The sequence below is a fragment of the Pimephales promelas genome, chromosome 14 (assembly GCF_988280905.1).
Source record: "Pimephales promelas chromosome 14, fPimPro1.hap1.1, whole genome shotgun sequence".
NCBI lineage: Eukaryota > Metazoa > Chordata > Actinopteri > Cypriniformes > Leuciscidae > Pimephales > Pimephales promelas.
Window position 1 is genome coordinate 34918418 of NC_142782.1, and position 20000 is coordinate 34938417.

At 32.2% G+C, this 20000-nt stretch overlaps 1 protein-coding gene across 2 annotated transcripts in view; it reads right to left on the bottom strand.

The window, feature by feature from the left end:
* Positions 1-20000, bottom strand: part of fbxl17 (F-box and leucine rich repeat protein 17) — a 202164-nt gene that overhangs the window by 73383 nt on the left and 108781 nt on the right. The gene's annotated exons all lie outside the window — the stretch shown is intronic.

The window sequence follows — 20000 nt, forward strand, 5'->3', positions numbered from 1 at the left end:
ATAATTCAATTTTTACTAGTGACAATTTCTGAAATCATGAATGTCATTGTTACTAGTAAAAAAAGCCATTTTAGATATCTGAAATAATATTGATATCAGAAATACATTTTCAGATATCAAAAATGATCATTTTTACTAGTAACAATTGAATTGTTGATATCAAGAATAGACATTTCAACTAGTGACAATTTAATTATTGATATCAGGGATTCTCATTTTTACTAGTAACAATGTAATTATAGATATCAAAAATGATATTTCTACTAGTAAAAAATCAATTCTTGATATCAACAATTCATTTTGAATGGCAGCCTATGGTGACATTTCACTAGTGAAAATACAATTACAGATATCAGCAATTAAATTGTTGATAAACAATTCAGTTGTTGATATCACATTTTTGATCTCAAGAATTCAATTGTTGATATCAATAATTCAAAGCTTGATATCACAATTAAATTGTTGCACAATTAAATATCAAAAAATGTAATTGTTGATATCAAGAATTCATATCCTGGAAATGAATAAAAGCTAAAAGGCTTGCCATAATGACATGACGTATATTATGAATATGAAGGTTTTATGCATGTTTATGACAACTGTCATTAAGTGTCATTTGCTCAATAATGACAGATTGACGGTAATGCAAATATAACATTGTTTGAGATGTCTTTGTTAACTTAATCGCAATGAATCGTTTGACAGCCCTAATATATATATATATCATTTCAACAATTAATTCATATGCAACTCAGATTTATTTTGTCTCTCATCAGACGTAGACCGTCTGAGACGCACACAAACGTGTGTTAAACGCCAAACAATAAACCAACAACTATATGAACTGCACTTCTGCTACTTGCTTCATTTCACCACAATAAATTATTAATATTGATCAGAAGAGACGAGTCTGGCTGCGGATCAATATGGCGGTGTTAATTAGCAGCACGGCATGCTGGGAAACCTCTAACGGCAGATGAAGAGATGTGTGTGTGTGGTCTCATGAGACGCATCAGTCCATCATCTGACGCCTGACATGATCTGACATCATCACACAACACAACATGGGAAGAGTTAGTTGAACATGATGACGTGTCTGTCTGCACAACATCAGACGAGTCCGACACTCGAATCTCATCACAGTTTTAATGCAGTGACGACTGCAATATGATTCATAATTTGAACATTTCTGTTTAGATGAGGTCTACATTTTCACATAATCTTTTCCATGTGCTTTAAACAATATCTACAGGATTCAATGAAACCCGTGCGAACGCCTCGTAAAAATTTTGTAATAAAATATTCAAAAATCACTTTCATATTTCCTGCAGTTGTGTACTAGCTGTGGTCTTAAAAGGACCACAATGGAAATTGTGTTTTAATCCTTGATTATATTTTGATGCCTTTTGTTTTTATGTTTTAAGGCTTTCTTGATATAATTTAAAAAAAAAAAAAAAAAAAAAAAAAATCCAAAAGTTTTATTTCAGAGAAATTGCAATTTTAAATAAGTGGCACATTTTTTTATAAAAATAAAAATAAAACATTTTTAAAACTTTAGTTTATATTTTAATTAGTTACAATCGAAATCAAACGTTTTTACAAACAATAACTTGGTTTCCCTGGTTACGCCTTACGGTTTATTTAGCTTATAGTCGGAGAACCCTTCAGTTTAGCTAACTTACGAGCCAGAAAGTTAACGTATTTTTTTTTTCATGCAAGTTATGCTTGTCTAGCCATGGGCGTTACAATTTCGTTTTTTTAATCTATAATTCAAACACACAGGTAGGCGTAGTATAACGGCTAACTAATGTTTGTTTTGATACAATAAACTGTAAGCGGATACTTTGGCTGCCTGTTGCTATGGTTACTCACCAGCGCATTCATTTATTATTTTTCGAACGGTAAACAGTCAGTTTCACTAAAACCCCTTTACTAGGTGTCATTTTTAATTGACACCCTGCAGCCAATCAGAATCGAGTATTCACCCAGACCATGGTATATGTATGCAATAAGGAACGAGAGAAGCAGTGCTGTATCGTCAATAAGTAAAGGCTGAAGGACGCTGTTAGGCTCGACACGAAGCGGAGTTACCCCTCCAGACGTTACTTATTCACTTGCCTCGAGTACCTTATTTCTTTTATAAAACGGTTACCACACAATACAAATATTAAAGTAAAAAAAAAAATTATTTGTGCTTTCATTAAGTAAAATCACTAAAAGCCTTCCTTCCGCTAGAAAAAATAGTCCCTGACCGTGAACAGCAACAACGATCCAATGTGTAATATTATGAACGCTCAAATAAACTGCAGCGATACACGTGTTTTATCATGAATAAAGCACAGCTATTGACCAATCAGAATCGAGGATTGGAACCAGTGTTGGGTGTAACTAATTACTAAGTAATTAGTTACTGTAATTTAATTACTTTTCCCATGAAAATGTAAAGTAAGGGATTACTCTTCATTTATCTGTAATTTAATTACAGTTACTTCTGATGTAATTGAGGTAAATACTGTGTATAGATCAATCCGATGCATTTTATGAGGTGTCTAAATCCTATGACCGCATTCGTACAAATTCGTATGAATTATTGTATAATATGTATGAAAAAAAGTGTAAAATGTCATGAGATCAGACATAAAATAATAGTGGGTTTAACATCATTTTTATAATGTAACCTTCTCCACATTGGTCAGTTTAAGGATAATTCATGCAATTTTATAGTATTTATTTGAAAGAATTAAAACAGATTCATATATCATCGTATTATTTATGTGGTTCAGATTGATATGGGATTTTGAAAGTAATTAGTAATTAAATACTTTTTAAAGAGAGTAATTAGTACAGTAATCTAATTACACTGTTGAAAAGGTAATTAGTAACTAGTAATTAATTACTTTTTTAGAGTAACTAACCCAACACCGATTGGAACTAACCGTTTTCTAAAATAAATCCATGATCAATAACGGTAAAAACAGACCAAAACATCTCCAAACGGACCAGATTAACACAAATCGTCAACACAAAGTCATAAATACATGAAATCTACAGGATTCCCACCACATTTATCCAATGAAACCCACGAAGGCTTAAAGTAATCCGTGTGCGAACGCCTCGAATAAAGCCAAAACCCACTGTGGATTACAATAAATCAATGATCAATAACGATAAAAAACATTTCCAAACGGCATCAATTCCAAAAGGACCATTTTCACAAAAATATTCCTTGTGAAAGTTAAGAAATTTCTCAAAATAAAGTGAAAAATCCTGATCCAGTCCAGCGATTCCCACAACATTTAGCCAACGAAACCCATGAAGGATTAAAGTTCTCCGTGTGCGAAACCATCCTGAGGTCTGAACGAGGCCAACGAATCAGAGCAGGACTATATAATTATCCTGATCCATGAATGTGGCCTTTCAAATCACAGTTTTAATGGGAACCCTGAACCTGATTTATGAGCCGAAGAGGAACACAATCCTCCATGAACACACACTCCCCGTCCGTCACTTCGCATCACCCGCTTTCTGCTCTACGGCCCAACATATCAAAACAAACTAGAAAAAAAAGTTTGATGACACAAACTTTAAGTTGGCTTGAGAAAGCCGGACCAGAGCGTTTGAAGAATCTTGAAGTTTGAATTAAGTTGGAAAAAGATGGAATTAGAAAGAAAGAAAGAAAGAAAGAAAGATGGATAGATTAGTTAGAAAGATAGATTAGTTAGAAAGATAGATAGATCGATCGATAGATAGATAGATAGATAGATAGATAGATAGATAGATAGATAGATAGATAGATAGATAGATAGATAGATCGATAGATAGATGTTATTGGCAAGAAGCTAGCATGATTAACATGTAACTAGCATCATGCTAGCATGATTAACATGTAGCTAGCATCATGCTAGCATGATTAACATGTAGCTAGCATAATAATAACACGATTAGCATGTTGCTAGCATCATGCTAGCATGTTTTCAGCAAGAAGCTAGCATGATTAGCATGTAGCTAGCATCATGCTAGCATGTTTTTAGCAAGAAGCTAGCATGATTAGCATGTAGCTAGCATCATGCTAGCATGATTAGCATCATGCTAGCATGATTAGCATGTTGCTAGCAAGAAGCTAGCATGTTTTTAGCATCATGCTAACATGATTAGCATGTAGCTAGCATCATGTTAGCATGATTAGCATTATGCTAGCATCATGCTAGCATGTTTTTAACATCATGCTAGCATGATTAGCATGTAGCTAGCATCATGCTAGCATGATTAGCATGTAGCTAGCATCATGCTAGCATGATTAGCATGTAGCTAGCATCATGCTAGCATGATTAGCATGTTGCTAGCATCATGCTAGCATGTTTTTAGCAAGAAGCTAGCATGATTAGCATGTAGCTAACATCATGCTAGCATGTTTTTAGCAAGAAGCTAGCATGATTAGCATGTAGCTAGCATCATGCTAGCATGATTAGCATGTAGCTAGCATCATGCTAGCATGATTAGCATGTTGCTAGCATCATGCTAGCATGTTTTTAGCAAGAAGCTAACATGATTAGCATGTAGCTAGCATCATGCTAGCATGTTTTTAGCAAGAAGCTAGCATGATTAGCATGTAGCTAGCATCATGCTAGCATGTTTTTAGCAAGAAGCTAGCATGATTAGCATGTTGCTAGCAAGAAGCTAGCATGATTAGCATGTAGCTATCATCATGCTAGCATGATTAGCATGTAGCTAGCATCATGCTAGCATGTTTTTAGCAAGAAGCTAGCATGATTAGCATGTAGCTAACATCATGCTAGCATGTTTTTAGCAAGAAGCTAGCATGATTAGCATGTAGCTATCATCATGCTAACATTATTAGCATGTAGCTAGCATCATGCTAGCATGTTTTTAGCAAGAAGCTAGCATGATTAGCATGTAGCTAGCATCATGCTAGCATGATTAACATGTTGCCAGCATCATGCTAGCATGATTAGCATGTTGCTAGCATCATGTTAGCATGTTTTTAACAAGAAGCTAGCATGATTAGCATGTAGCTAGCATCATGCTAACATGATTGGCATGTTGCTAGCATCATGCTAGCATGATTGGCATGTTGCTAGCATCATGCTAGCATGTTTTCGCAAGAAGCTTGCATGATTAGCATGTAGCTAGCATCATGCTAGCATGTTTTTAGCAAGAAGCTAACATGATTAGCATAAAGCAAGAAAGCAAGAAAGAAAGAAAGAAAGAAAGAAAGATGGAATTGTTAGAAAGAAAGAAAGAAAGAAAGAAAGAAAGAAAGAAAGAAAGAAAGAAAGAAAGAAAGATAGAATTGTTAGAAAGAAAGAAAAAAGAAAGAAAGAAAGAAAGAAAGAAAGTGAAAAAAAGAATAGTTAGAAAGAAAGATGGATAGATTTGTTAGAAAGAAAGATGGATAGATTAGTTAGAAAAAAAGATGGATAGATTTGCTAGAAAGAAAGATGGATAGATTTGTTAGAAAGAAAGATGGATAGATTAGTTAGAAAGAAAGATGGATAGATTAGTTAGGTAGAAAGAAAGATGGATAGATTAGGTAGAAAGAAAGATGGATAGATTAGGTAGAAAGAAAGATGGATAGATTTGTTAGAAAGAAAGATGGATAGATTAGTTAGAAAGAAAGATGGATAGATTAGTTAGAAAGAAAGATGGATAGATTAGTTAGAAAGAAAGATGGATAGATTATGTAGAAAGAAAGATGGATAGATTTGTTAGAAAGAAAGATGGATAGATTAGTTAGAAAGAAAGAAAGATTAGGTAGAAAGAAAGAATGATAGATTAGGTAGAAAGAAAGATGGATAGATTTGTTAAAAAGAAAGAACGATAGATTAGTTAGAAAGAAAGATGGATAGATTAGTTAGAAAGAAAGAACGATAGATTAGTTAGAAAGAAAGATGGATAGATTTGTTAGAAAGAAAGATGAATAGATTTGTTAGAAAGAAAGAAAGATGGATAGATTAGTTAGGTAGAAAGAAAGATGGATAGATTAGTTAGAAAGAAAGATGGATAGATTTGTTAGAAAGAAAGAACGATAGATTAGTTAGAAAGAAAGATGGATAGATTAGTTAGAAAGAAAGAACGATAGATTAGTTAGAAAGAAAGATGGATAGATTTGTTAGAAAGAAAGATGGATAGATTTGTTAGAAAGAAAGAAAGATGGATAGATTAGTTAGAAAGAAAGATGGATAGATTAGTTAGAAAGAAAGATGGATAGATTAGTTAGAAAGAAAGAAAGAACGAAAGATTAGTTAGAAAGAAAGATGGATAGATTTGTTAGAAAGAAAGATGGATAGATTAGTTAGAAAGAAAGAAAGAAAGATTAGGTAGAAGGATAGATAGATAGATAGATAGATAGATAGATAGATAGATAGATAGATAGATAGATAGATAGATAGATAGATAGATAGATAGATCATTAGTACATATAGAATGGTAGTTTAATTGAGTCTAGGGCTTCAGGGAATTTAGATTTGAGTTTTTGTTGTATGCTATTGGGCCACCGTAGTCTTGGCTCATTTTGACCATGCTGCAATGAAAGTCAATGGGATTTTTATGATTTTTAATATTAATTTTTAAGAAATCTGAAAGTCGAATCAGTCTAAAAAGATATAGCAACTCGAGTCAGAACAGTCTGAAGGTCTGACCCGAGTTTGGAGTTTGTAGAGTTAAAGCTCTAGGAGGAGTAGCAGTCAGAAAATTTTGGGTAAGAAAAATAAGAAGAAGAATAATAACTAGAAAAAAAAGTTTGATGACACAAACTTTAAGTTGGCTTGAGAAAGCCAGACCAGAGCGTTTGAATAATCTTGAAGTTTGAATGAAGTTTTAAAGATGGAATTAGAAAGAAAGAAAGAAAGAAAGATGGATAGATTAGTTAGAAAGATAGATTAGTAAGAAAGAAAGATAGATAGATAGATAGATGTTTTTGGCAAGAAGCTAACATGATTAGCATGTAGCTAGCTTGATGCTAATATGATTAGCATGTAGTTAAGATGATTAACATGTTGTTAGCGTGATTAGCATGTTGTTAGAATCATAATAGCATGATTAGCACGTTGCTAGCATGTTTTTAACAAGAAGCTAGCATGACTAGCATGTAGCTAGCTTAATGCTAGCATGATTAGCATGTTACTAGCATCATGCTAAAATGTTTTAGCAAGAAGCTAACATGATTAGCATGTAGCTAACATCATAATAGCATGATTAGCATGTTGCTAGCATCATGCTAACATGTTTTTAACAAGAAGCTAGCATGACTAGCATGTAGCTAGCATCATACTAGCATGATTAGCATGTTGCTAGCATCATGCTAGCATGTTTTAGCAAGAAGCTAGCATGACTAGCATGTAGCTAGCATCATAATAGCATGATTAGCATGTTGCTAGCATCATGCTAACATGTTTTTAGCAAGAAGCTAGCATGACTAGCATGTAGCTAGCATCATGCTAGCATGATTAACATGTTGCTAGCATCATGCTAGCATGTTTTAGCAAGAAGCTAGCATGATTAGCATGTAGCTAGCATCATAATAGCATGATTAGCATGTTGCTAGCATCATGCTAACATGTTTTTAGCAAGAAGCTAGCATGACTAGCATGTAGCTAACATCATGCTAGCATGATTAGCATGTTGCTAGCATCATGCTAGCATGTTTTTAGCAAGAAGCTAGCATGACTAGCATGTAGCTAACATCATGCTAGCATGATTAGCATGTTGCTAGCATCATGCTAGCATGTTTTTAGCAAGAAGCTAACATGATTAGCATGTAGCTAGCATCATGCTAGCATGATTAGCATGTTGCTAGCATCATGCTAGCATGTTTTTAGCAAGAAGCTAGCATGATTAGCATGTTGCTAGCATCATGCTAGCATGTTTTTAGCAAGAAGCTAACATGATTAACATGTAGCTAGCATCATGCTAGCATGATTAGCATGTTGTTAGCAAGAAGCTAACATGATTAGCATGTAGCTATCATCATGTTAGCATGATTAGCATGTTGCTAGCATCATGCTAGCATGTTTTTAGCAAGACGCTAGCATGATTAGCATGTAGCTAGCATCATGCTAGCATGATTAGCATGTAGCTAGCATCATGCTAGCATGTTTTTAGCAAGAAGCTAGCATGATTAGCATGTAGCTAGCATCATGCTAGCATGATTAGCATGTTGCTAGCATCATGCTAGCATGTTTTTAGCAAGAAGCTAGCATGATTAGCATGTAGCTAGCATCATGCTAGCATGATTAGCATGTAGCTAGCATCAAAATAACATGATTAGCATGTAGCTAGCATCATGCTAGCATGTTTTTAGCAAGAAGCTAGCATGATTAGCATGTTGCTAGCATCATGCTAGCATGTTTTTAGCAAGAAGCTAGCATGATTAGCATGTAGCTAGCATCATGCTAGCATGATTAGCATGTTGCTAGCATCATGCTAGCATGTTTTTAGCAAGAAGCTAGCATGATTAGCATGTAGCTAGCATCATGAAAGATGTTAGAAAGATGGATAGATTTGTTAGAAAGAAAGATGGATAGATTAGTTAAGTAGAAAGAAAGACTGATAGATTAGTTAGGTAGAAAGAAAGATGGATAGATTAGTTAGGTAGAAAGAAAGATGGATAGACTAGTTAGAAAGAAAGATGGATAGATTTGTTAGAAAGAAAGACTGATAGATTAGTTAGGTAGAAAGAAAGATGGATAGATTAGTTAGGTAGAAAGAAAGATGGATAGACTAGTTAGAAAGAAAGATGGATAGATTTGTTAGAAAGAAAGATGGATAGATTAGTTAGAAAGAAAGATGGATAGATTTGTTAGAAAGAAAGAAAGATGGATAGATTTGTTAGAAAGAAAGAAAGATGGATAGATTTGTTAGAAAGAAAGAAAGATGGATAGATTTGATAGAAAGAAAGATGGATAGATTAGTTAGAAAGAAAGATGGATAGATTTGTTAGAAAGAAAGAAAGATGGATAGATTTGTTAGAAAGAAAGAAAGATGGATAGATTTGATAGAAAGAAAGATGGATAGATTTGATAGAAAGAAAGATGGATAGATTTGTTAGAAAGAAAGATGGATAGATTAGTTAGAAAGAAAGATGGATAGATTAGTTAGAAAGAAAGATGGATAGATTAGTTAGAAAGAAAGATGGATAGATTAGTTAGAAAGAAAGATGGATAGATTAGTTAGGTAGAAAGATGGATAGATTAGGTAGAAAGAAAGATGGATAGATTTGTTAGAAAGAAAGAAAGATGGATAGATTTGTTAGAAAGAAAGATGGATAGATTTGATAGAAAGAAAGATGGATAGATTAGTTAGAAAGAAAGAAAGATGGATAGATTTGTTAGAAAGAAAGAAAGATGGATAGATTTGTTAGAAAGAAAGAAAGATGGATAGATTTGATAGAAAGAAAGATGGATAGATTAGTTAGAAAGAAAGATGGATAGATTTGTTAGAAAGAAAGAAAGATGGATAGATTTGTTAGAAAGAAAGAAAGATGGATAGATTTGATAGAAAGAAAGATGGATAGATTTGTTAGAAAGAAAGATGGATAGATTAGTTAGAAAGAAAGATGGATAGATTAGTTAGAAAGAAAGATGGATAGATTAGTTAGAAAGAAAGATGGATAGATTAGTTAGAAAGAAAGATGGATAGATTAGTTAGGTAGAAAGATGGATAGATTAGGTAGAAAGAAAGATGGATAGATTTGTTAGAAAGAAAGAAAGATGGATAGATTTGTTAGAAAGAAAGATGGATAGATTTGATAGAAAGAAAGATGGATAGATTTGTTAGAAAGAAAGATGGATAGATTTGTTAGAAAGAAAGATGGATAGATTAGTTAGAAAGAAAGATGGATAGATTAGTTGGAAAGAAAGATGGATAGATTAGTTAGAAAGAAAGATGGATAGATTTGTTAGAAAGAAAGAAAGATGGATAGATTTGTTAGAAAGAAAGAAAGATGGATAGATTTGATAGAAAGAAAGATGGATAGATTAGTTAGAAAGAAAGATGGATAGATTTGTTAGAAAGAAAGAAAGATGGATAGATTTGTTAGAAAGAAAGAAAGATGGATAGATTTGTTAGAAAGAAAGATGGATAGATTAGTTAGAAAGAAAGATGGATAGATTAGTTAGAAAGAAAGATGGATAGATTAGTTAGAAAGAAAGATGGATAGATTAGTTAGAAAGAAAGATGGATAGATTAGTTAGAAAGAAAGATGGATAGATTAGTTAGGTAGAAAGATGGATAGATTAGGTAGAAAGAAAGATGGATAGATTTGTTAGAAAGAAAGAAAGATGGATAGATTTGTTAGAAAGAAAGATGGATAGATTTGATAGAAAGAAAGATGGATAGATTAGTTAGAAAGAAAGAAAGATGGATAGATTTGTTAGAAAGAAAGAAAGATGGATAGATTTGTTAGAAAGAAAGAAAGATGGATAGATTTGATAGAAAGAAAGATGGATAGATTAGTTAGAAAGAAAGATGGATAGATTTGTTAGAAAGAAAGAAAGATGGATAGATTTGTTAGAAAGAAAGAAAGATGGATAGATTTGATAGAAAGAAAGATGGATAGATTTGTTAGAAAGAAAGATGGATAGATTAGTTAGAAAGAAAGATGGATAGATTAGTTAGAAAGAAAGATGGATAGATTAGTTAGAAAGAAAGATGGATAGATTAGTTAGAAAGAAAGATGGATAGATTAGTTAGGTAGAAAGATGGATAGATTAGGTAGAAAGAAAGATGGATAGATTTGTTAGAAAGAAAGAAAGATGGATAGATTTGTTAGAAAGAAAGATGGATAGATTTGATAGAAAGAAAGATGGATAGATTTGTTAGAAAGAAAGATGGATAGATTTGTTAGAAAGAAAGATGGATAGATTAGTTAGAAAGAAAGATGGATAGATTAGTTGGAAAGAAAGATGGATAGATTAGTTAGAAAGAAAGATGGATAGATTTGTTAGAAAGAAAGATGGATAGATTTGTTAGAAAGAAAGATGGATAGATTAGTTAGAAAGAAAGATGGATAGATTAGTTAGAAAGAAAGATGGATAGATTAGTTAGGTAGAAAGATGGATAGATTAGGTAGAAAGAAAGATGGATAGATTTGTTAGAAAGAAAGATGGGTAGATTAGTTAGAAAGAAAGATGGATAGATTTGTTAGAAAGAAAGATGGATAGATGTGTTAGGTAGAAAGAAAGATGGATAGATTTGTTAGAAAGAAAGATGGATAGATTTGTTAGAAAGAAAGATGGATAGATTTGTTAGAAAGAAAGATGGATAGATTAGTTAGAAAGAAAGATGGATAGATTTGTTAGAAAGAAAGATGGATAGATTTGTTAGGTAGAAAGAAAGATGGATAGATTTGTTAGGTAGAAAGAAAGATGGATAGATTAGTTAGAAAGAAAGATGGATAGATTTGTTAGAAAGAAAGATGGATAGATTAGTTGGGTAGAAAGAAAGATGGATAGATTTGCTAGAAAGAAAGATGGATAGATTTGTTAGAAAGAAAGATGGATAGATTATTTAGAAAGAAAGAAAGATGGATAGATTTGTTAGAAAGAAAGAAAGATGGATAGATTTGTTAGAAAGAAAGAAAGATGGATAGATTAGTTAGAAAGAAAGAAAGAAAGATTAGGTAGATAGATAGAGAGATAGATAGATAGATAGATAGATAGATAGATAGATAGATAGATCATTAGTACATATAGAATGGTAGTTTAATTGAGTCTAGGGCTTCAGGGAATTTAGATTTGAGTTTTTGTTGTACGCTATTGGGCCACCGTAGTCTTGGCTCAATTTGACCATGCTGCAATGAAAGTCAATGGGATTTTTATGATTTTTAATATTAATTTTTAAGAAATCTGAAAGTCGAATCAGTCTAAAAAGATATAGCAACTCGAGTCAGAACAGTCTGAAGGTCTGACCCGAGTTTGGAGTTTGTAGAGTTAAAGCTCTAGGAGGAGTAGCAGTCAGAAAATTTTGAGTAAGAAGAATAATAATAACTAGAAAAAAAAGTTTGATGACAAACTTTAAGTTGGCTTGAGAAAGCCGGACCAGAGCGTTTGAAGTTTTGAAGTTTGAATGAAGTTTTAAAGATAGATTAGAAAGAAAGAAAGAAAGAAAGAAAGAAAGATGGATAGATTAGTTAGAAAGATAGATTAGTTAGAAAGAAATATAGATAGATAGATAGATAGATAGATAGATAGATAGATAGATAGATAGATAGATAGATAGATAGATAGATAGATAGATAGATGTTTTTGGCAAGAAGCTAACATGATTAGCATGTAGCTAGCTTTATGCTAATTTGATTAGCATGTAGTTAAGATGATTAGCATGTTGTTAGCATGATTAGCATGTAGCTAGCATCATAATAGCATGATTAGCATGTTGCTAGCATCATGCTAACGTGTTTTTATCAAGAAGCTAGCATGACTAACATGTAGCTAGCATCTTGCTAACATGATTAGCATGTTGCTAGCATCATGCTAGCATGTTTTAGCAAGAAGCTAGAATGATTAGCATGTAGCTAGCATCATGCTAGCATGATTAGCATGTTGCTAGCATCATGTTAGCATGTTTTTAGCAAGAAGCTAGCATGATTAGCATGTAGCTAGCATCATGATACCATGATTAGCATGTAGCTAACATCATAATAGCATGATTAGCATGTTGCTAGCATTATGCTAGCATGTTTTTAGCAAGAAGCTAACATGATTAGCATGTAGCTAGCATCAAGCTAGCATGATTAGCATGTTTTTAGCAAGAAGCTAGCATGACTAGCATGTAGCTAACATCATAATAGCATGATTAGCATGTTGCTAGCATCATGCTAACATGTTTTTAAGAAGAAGCTAGCATGATTAGCATGTAGCTAGCATCATGCTAGCATGATTAGCATGTTGCTAGCAAGAAGCTAGCATGATTAACATGTAGCTAGCATCATGCTAGCATGATTAGCATGTAGCTAGCATCATAATAACATGATTAGCATGTTGCTAGCATCATGCTAGCATGTTTTTAGCAAGAAGCTAGCAGGATTAGCATGTAGCTAGCATCATGCTAGCATGATTAGCATGTAGCTAGCATCATAATAACATGATTAGCATGTTGCTAGCATCATGCTAGCATGTTTTTAGCAAGAAGCTAGCATGATTAGCATGTAGCTAGCATCATGCTAGCATGATTAGCATGTAGCTAGCATCATGCTAGCATGTTTTTAGCAAGAAGCTAGCATGATTAGCATGTAGCTAGCATCATGCTAGCATGATTAGCATGTAGCTAGCATCATGCTAGCATGTTTTTAACAAGAAGCTAACATGATTAGCGGAAAGCTAGCATGATTAGCATGTTATTAGCATCAAGAAAGAACGAAAGAGAAAGAAAGAATTTTTAGAAAGAAAGATGCATAGATTAGTTAGAAAGAAAGATGGATAGATTTGTTAAAAAGAAAGAAAGAAAGAAAGAAAGAGAAAGAAAGTATTGTTAGAAAGAAAGATGGATAGATTACTTGGGTAGAAAGAAAGAACGATAGATTTGTTAGAAAGAAAGATGGATAGATTAGTTAGAAAGAAAGATGGATAGATTTGTTAGAAAGAAAGATTGATAGAATTGTTAGAAAGAAAGATGGATAGATTAGTAAGAAAGAAAGATGGATAGATTAGTTAGAAAGAAAGATGGATAGATTTGTTAGAAAGAAAGATGGATAGATTAGTTAGAAAGAAAGATGGATAGATTTGTTAGAAAGAAAGATGGATAGATTAGTTAGAAAGAAAGATGGATAGATTAGTTAGAAAAAAAGATGGATAGATTTGCTAGAAAGAAAGATGGATAGATTTGTTAGAAAGAAAGATGGATAGATTAGTTAGAAAGAAAGATGGATAGATTAGTTAGGTAGAAAGAAAGATGGATAGATTAGGTAGAAAGAAAGATGGATAGATTTGTTAGAAAGAAAGATGGATAGATTAGTTAGAAAGAAAAATGGATAGATTAGTTAGGTAGAAAGAAAGATGGATAGATTAGGTAGAAAGAAAGATGGATAGATTAGGTAGAAAGAAAGATGGATAGATTATGTAGAAAGAAAGATGGATAGATTATGTAGAAAGAAAGATGGATAGATTAGGTAGAAAGAAAGATGGATAGATTTGTTAGAAAGAAAGATGGATAGATTAGTTAGAAAGAAAGATGGATAGATTAGTTAGAAAGAAAGATGGATAGATTAGTTAGAAAGAAAGATGGATAGATTTGTTAGAAAGAAAGATGGATAGATTTGTTAGAAAGAAAGATGGATAGATTAGTTAGAAAGAAAGATGGATAGATTTGTTAGAAAGAAAGATGGATAGATTAGTTAGAAAGAAAGATGGATAGATTTGTTAGAAAGAAAGATGGATAGATTTGTTAGAAAGAAAGATGGATAGATTAGTTAGAAAGAAAGATGGATAGATTAGTTAGGTAGAAAGAAAGATGGATAGATTAGTTAGAAAGAAAGATGGATAGATTTGTTAGAAAGAAAGATGGATAGATTAGTTAGAAAGAAAGATGGATAGATTTGTTAGAAAGAAAGATGGATAGATTAGTTAGAAAGAAAGATGGATAGATTAGTTAGAAAAAAAGATGGATAGATTTGCTAGAAAGAAAGATGGATAGATTTGTTAGAAAGAAAGATGGATAGATTAGTTAGAAAGAAAGATGGATAGATTAGTTAGGTAGAAAGAAAGATGGATAGATTAGGTAGAAAGAAAGATGGATAGATTTGTTAGAAAGAAAGATGGATAGATTAGTTAGAAAGAAAAATGGATAGATTAGTTAGGTAGAAAGAAAGATGGATAGATTAGGTAGAAAGAAAGATGGATAGATTAGGTAGAAAGAAAGATGGATAGATTATGTAGAAAGAAAGATGGATAGATTATGTAGAAAGAAAGATGGATAGATTAGGTAGAAAGAAAGATGGATAGATTTGTTAGAAAGAAAGATGGATAGATTAGTTAGAAAGAAAGATGGATAGATTAGTTAGAAAGAAAGATGGATAGATTAGTTAGAAAGAAAGATGGATAGATTTGTTAGAAAGAAAGATGGATAGATTTGTTAGAAAGAAAGATGGATAGATTAGTTAGAAAGAAAGATGGATAGATTTGTTAGAAAGAAAGATGGATAGATTAGTTAGAAAGAAAGATGGATAGATTTGTTAGAAAGAAAGATGGATAGATTTGTTAGAAAGAAAGATGGATAGATTAGTTAGAAAGAAAGATGGATAGATTAGTTAGGTAGAAAGAAAGATGGATAGATTTGTTAGAAAGAAAGATGGATAGATTAGTTAGGTAGAAAGAAAGATGGATAGATTTGTTAGAAAGAAAGATGGATAGATTAGTTAGAACGAAAGATGGATAGATTAGTTAGGTAGAAAGAAAGATGGATAGATTTGTTAGAAAGAAAGATGGATAGATTTGTTAGAAAGAAAGATGGATAGATTAGTTAGAAAGAAAGATGGATAGATTTGTTAGAAATAAAGATGTATAGATTTGTTAGAAAGAAAGATGGATAGATTTGTTAGAAAGAAAGATGGATAGATTAGTTAGGTAGAAAGAAAGATGGATAGATTAGGTAGAAAGAAAGATGGATAGATTTGTTAGAAAGAAAGATGGATAGATTTGTTAGAAAGAAAGATGGATAGATTAGTTAGGTAGAAAGAAAGATGGATAGATTAGGTAGAAAGAAAGATGGATAGATTTGTTAGAAAGAAAGATGGATAGATTTGTTAGAAAGAAAGATGGATAGATTTGTTAGAAAGAAAGATGGATAGATTAGTTAGAAAGAAAGATGGATAGATTAGTTAGGTAGAAAGAAAGATGGATAGATTAGGTAGAAAGAAAGATGGATAGATTTGTTAGAAAGAAAGATGGATAGATTAGTTAGAAAGAAAGATGGATAGATTTGTTAGAAAGAAAGATGGATAGATAGATAGATAGATAGATAGATAGATAGATAGATAGATAGATAGTTCATTAGTTCATATAGAATGGTAGTTTAATTGAGTCTAGGGCTTCAGGGAATTTAGATTTGAGTTTTTGTTGTACGCTATTGGGCCACCGTAGTCTTGGCTCAATTTGACCATGCTGCAATGAAAGTCAATGGGATTTTTATGATTTTTAATATTAATTTTTAAGAAATCTGAAAGTCGAATCAGTCTAAAAAGATATAGCACACTAAGTCAGAACAGTCTGAAGGTCTGACCCGAGTTTGGAGTTTGTAGAGTTAAAGCTCTAGGAGGAGTTAGAGTCAGAAAATTTTGAGTAAGAAGAATAATAATAATAATAATAATAATAAGTTTAAATAGGATTTCAGTAAGTTGGCTTTCTCAAGCCAACTTAATAATAATAATAAGTTTAAATAGGATTTCAGTAAGTTGGCTTTCTCAAGCCAACTTAACTAGAAAAAAAAGTTTGATGACACAAACTTTAAGTTGGCTTGAGAAAGCCAGACCAGAGCGTTTGAATAATCTTGAAGTTTGAATGAAGTTTTAAAGATGGAATTAGAAAGAAAGAAAGAAAGAAAGATGGATAGATTAGTTAGAAAGATAGATTAGTAAGAAAGAAAGATAGATAGATAGATAGATGTTTTTGGCAAGAAGCTAACATGATTAGCATGTAGCTAGCTTGATGCTAATATGATTAGCATGTAGTTAAGATGATTAACATGTTGTTAGCGTGATTAGCATGTTGTTAGAATCATAATAGCATGATTAGCACGTTGCTAGCATGTTTTTAACAAGAAGCTAGCATGACTAGCATGTAGCTAGCTTAATGCTAGCATGATTAGCATGTTACTAGCATCATGCTAAAATGTTTTAGCAAGAAGCTAACATGATTAGCATGTAGCTAACATCATAATAGCATGATTAGCATGTTGCTAGCATCATGCTAACATGTTTTTAACAAGAAGCTAGCATGACTAGCATGTAGCTAGCATCATACTAGCATGATTAGCATGTTGCTAGCATCATGCTAGCATGTTTTAGCAAGAAGCTAGCATGACTAGCATGTAGCTAGCATCATAATAGCATGATTAGCATGTTGCTAGCATCATGCTAACATGTTTTTAGCAAGAAGCTAACATGATTAGCATGTAGCTAGCATCATGCTAGCATGATTAGCATGTTGCTAGCATCATGCTAGCATGTTTTTAGCAAGAAGCTAGCATGATTAGCATGTTGCTAGCATCATGCTAGCATGTTTTTAGCAAGAAGCTAACATGATTAACATGTAGCTAGCATCATGCTAGCATGATTAGCATGTTGTTAGCAAGAAGCTAACATGATTAGCATGTAGCTATCATCATGTTAGCATGATTAGCATGTTGCTAGCATCATGCTAGCATGTTTTTAGCAAGACGCTAGCATGATTAGCATGTAGCTAGCATCATGCTAGCATGATTAGCATGTAGCTAGCATCATGCTAGCATGTTTTTAGCAAGAAGCTAGCATGATTAGCATGTAGCTAGCATCATGCTAGCATGATTAGCATGTTGCTAGCATCATGCTAGCATGTTTTTAGCAAGAAGCTAGCATGATTAGCATGTAGCTAGCATCATGCTAGCATGATTAGCATGTAGCTAGCATCAAAATAACATGATTAGCATGTAGCTAGCATCATGCTAGCATGTTTTTAGCAAGAAGCTAGCATGATTAGCATGTTGCTAGCATCATGCTAGCATGTTTTTAGCAAGAAGCTAGCATGATTAGCATGTAGCTAGCATCATGCTAGCATGATTAGCATGTTGCTAGCATCATGCTAGCATGTTTTTAGCAAGAAGCTAGCATGATTAGCATGTAGCTAGCATCATGAAAGATGTTAGAAAGATGGATAGATTTGTTAGAAAGAAAGATGGATAGATTAGTTAAGTAGAAAGAAAGACTGATAGATTAGTTAGGTAGAAAGAAAGATGGATAGATTAGTTAGGTAGAAAGAAAGATGGATAGACTAGTTAGAAAGAAAGATGGATAGATTTGTTAGAAAGAAAGACTGATAGATTAGTTAGGTAGAAAGAAAGATGGATAGATTAGTTAGGTAGAAAGAAAGATGGATAGACTAGTTAGAAAGAAAGATGGATAGATTTGTTAGAAAGAAAGATGGATAGATTAGTTAGGTAGAAAGAAAGATGGATAGATTTGTTAGAAAGAAAGATGGATAGATTTGTTAGAAAGAAAGAAAGATGGATAGATTTGTTAGAAAGAAAGAAAGATGGATAGATTTGTTAGAAAGAAAGAAAGATGGATAGATTTGATAGAAAGAAAGATGGATAGATTAGTTAGAAAGAAAGATGGATAGATTTGTTAGAAAGAAAGAAAGATGGATAGATTTGTTAGAAAGAAAGAAAGATGGATAGATTTGATAGAAAGAAAGATGGATAGATTTGATAGAAAGAAAGATGGATAGATTTGTTAGAAAGAAAGATGGATAGATTAGTTAGAAAGAAAGATGGATAGATTAGTTAGAAAGAAAGATGGATAGATTAGTTAGAAAGAAAGATGGATAGATTAGTTAGAAAGAAAGATGGATAGATTAGTTAGGTAGAAAGATGGATAGATTAGGTAGAAAGAAAGATGGATAGATTTGTTAGAAAGAAAGAAAGATGGATAGATTTGTTAGAAAGAAAGATGGATAGATTTGATAGAAAGAAAGATGGATAGATTTGTTAGAAAGAAAGATGGATAGATTTGTTAGAAAGAAAGATGGATAGATTAGTTAGAAAGAAAGAAAGATGGATAGATTTGTTAGAAAGAAAGAAAGATGGATAGATTTGTTAGAAAGAAAGAAAGATGGATAGATTTGATAGAAAGAAAGATGGATAGATTAGTTAGAAAGAAAGATGGATAGATTTGTTAGAAAGAAAGAAAGATGGATAGATTTGTTAGAAAGAAAGAAAGATGGATAGATTTGATAGAAAGAAAGATGGATAGATTTGATAGAAAGAAAGATGGATAGATTTGTTAGAAAGAAAGATGGATAGATTAGTTAGAAAGAAAGATGGATAGATTAGTTAGAAAGAAAGATGGATAGATTAGTTAGAAAGAAAGATGGATAGATTAGTTAGAAAGAAAGATGGATAGATTAGTTAGGTAGAAAGATGGATAGATTAGGTAGAAAGAAAGATGGATAGATTTGTTAGAAAGAAAGAAAGATGGATAGATTTGTTAGAAAGAAAGATGGATAGATTTGATAGAAAGAAAGATGGATAGATTTGTTAGAAAGAAAGATGGATAGATTTGTTAGAAAGAAAGATGGATAGATTAGTTAGAAAGAAAGATGGATAGATTAGTTGGAAAGAAAGATGGATAGATTAGTTAGAAAGAAAGATGGATAGATTTGTTAGAAAGAAAGATGGATAGATTTGTTAGAAAGAAAGATGGATAGATTAGTTAGAAAGAAAGATGGATAGATTAGTTAGAAAGAAAGATGGATAGATTAGTTAGAAAGAAAGATGGATAGATTAGTTAGGTAGAAAGATGGATAGATTAGGTAGAAAGAAAGATGGATAGATAGATTTGTTAGAAAGAAAGATGGGTAGATTAGTTAGAAAGAAAGATGGATAGATTTGTTAGAAAGAAAGATGGATAGATGTGTTAGGTAGAAAGAAAGATGGATAGATTTGTTAGAAAGAAAGATGGATAGATTTGTTAGAAAGAAAGATGGATAGATTTGTTAGAAAGAAAGATGGATAGATTAGTTAGAAAGAAAGATGGATAGATTTGTTAGAAAGAAAGATGGATAGATTTGTTAGGTAGAAAGAAAGATGGATAGATTAGTTAGAAAGAAAGATGGATAGATTTGTTAGAAAGAAAGATGGATAGATTAGTTGGGTAGAAAGAAAGATGGATAGATTTGCTAGAAAGAAAGATGGATAGATTTGTTAGAAAGAAAGATGGATAGATTATTTAGAAAGAAAGAAAGATGGATAGATTTGTTAGAAAGAAAGAAAGATGGATAGATTTGTTAGAAAGA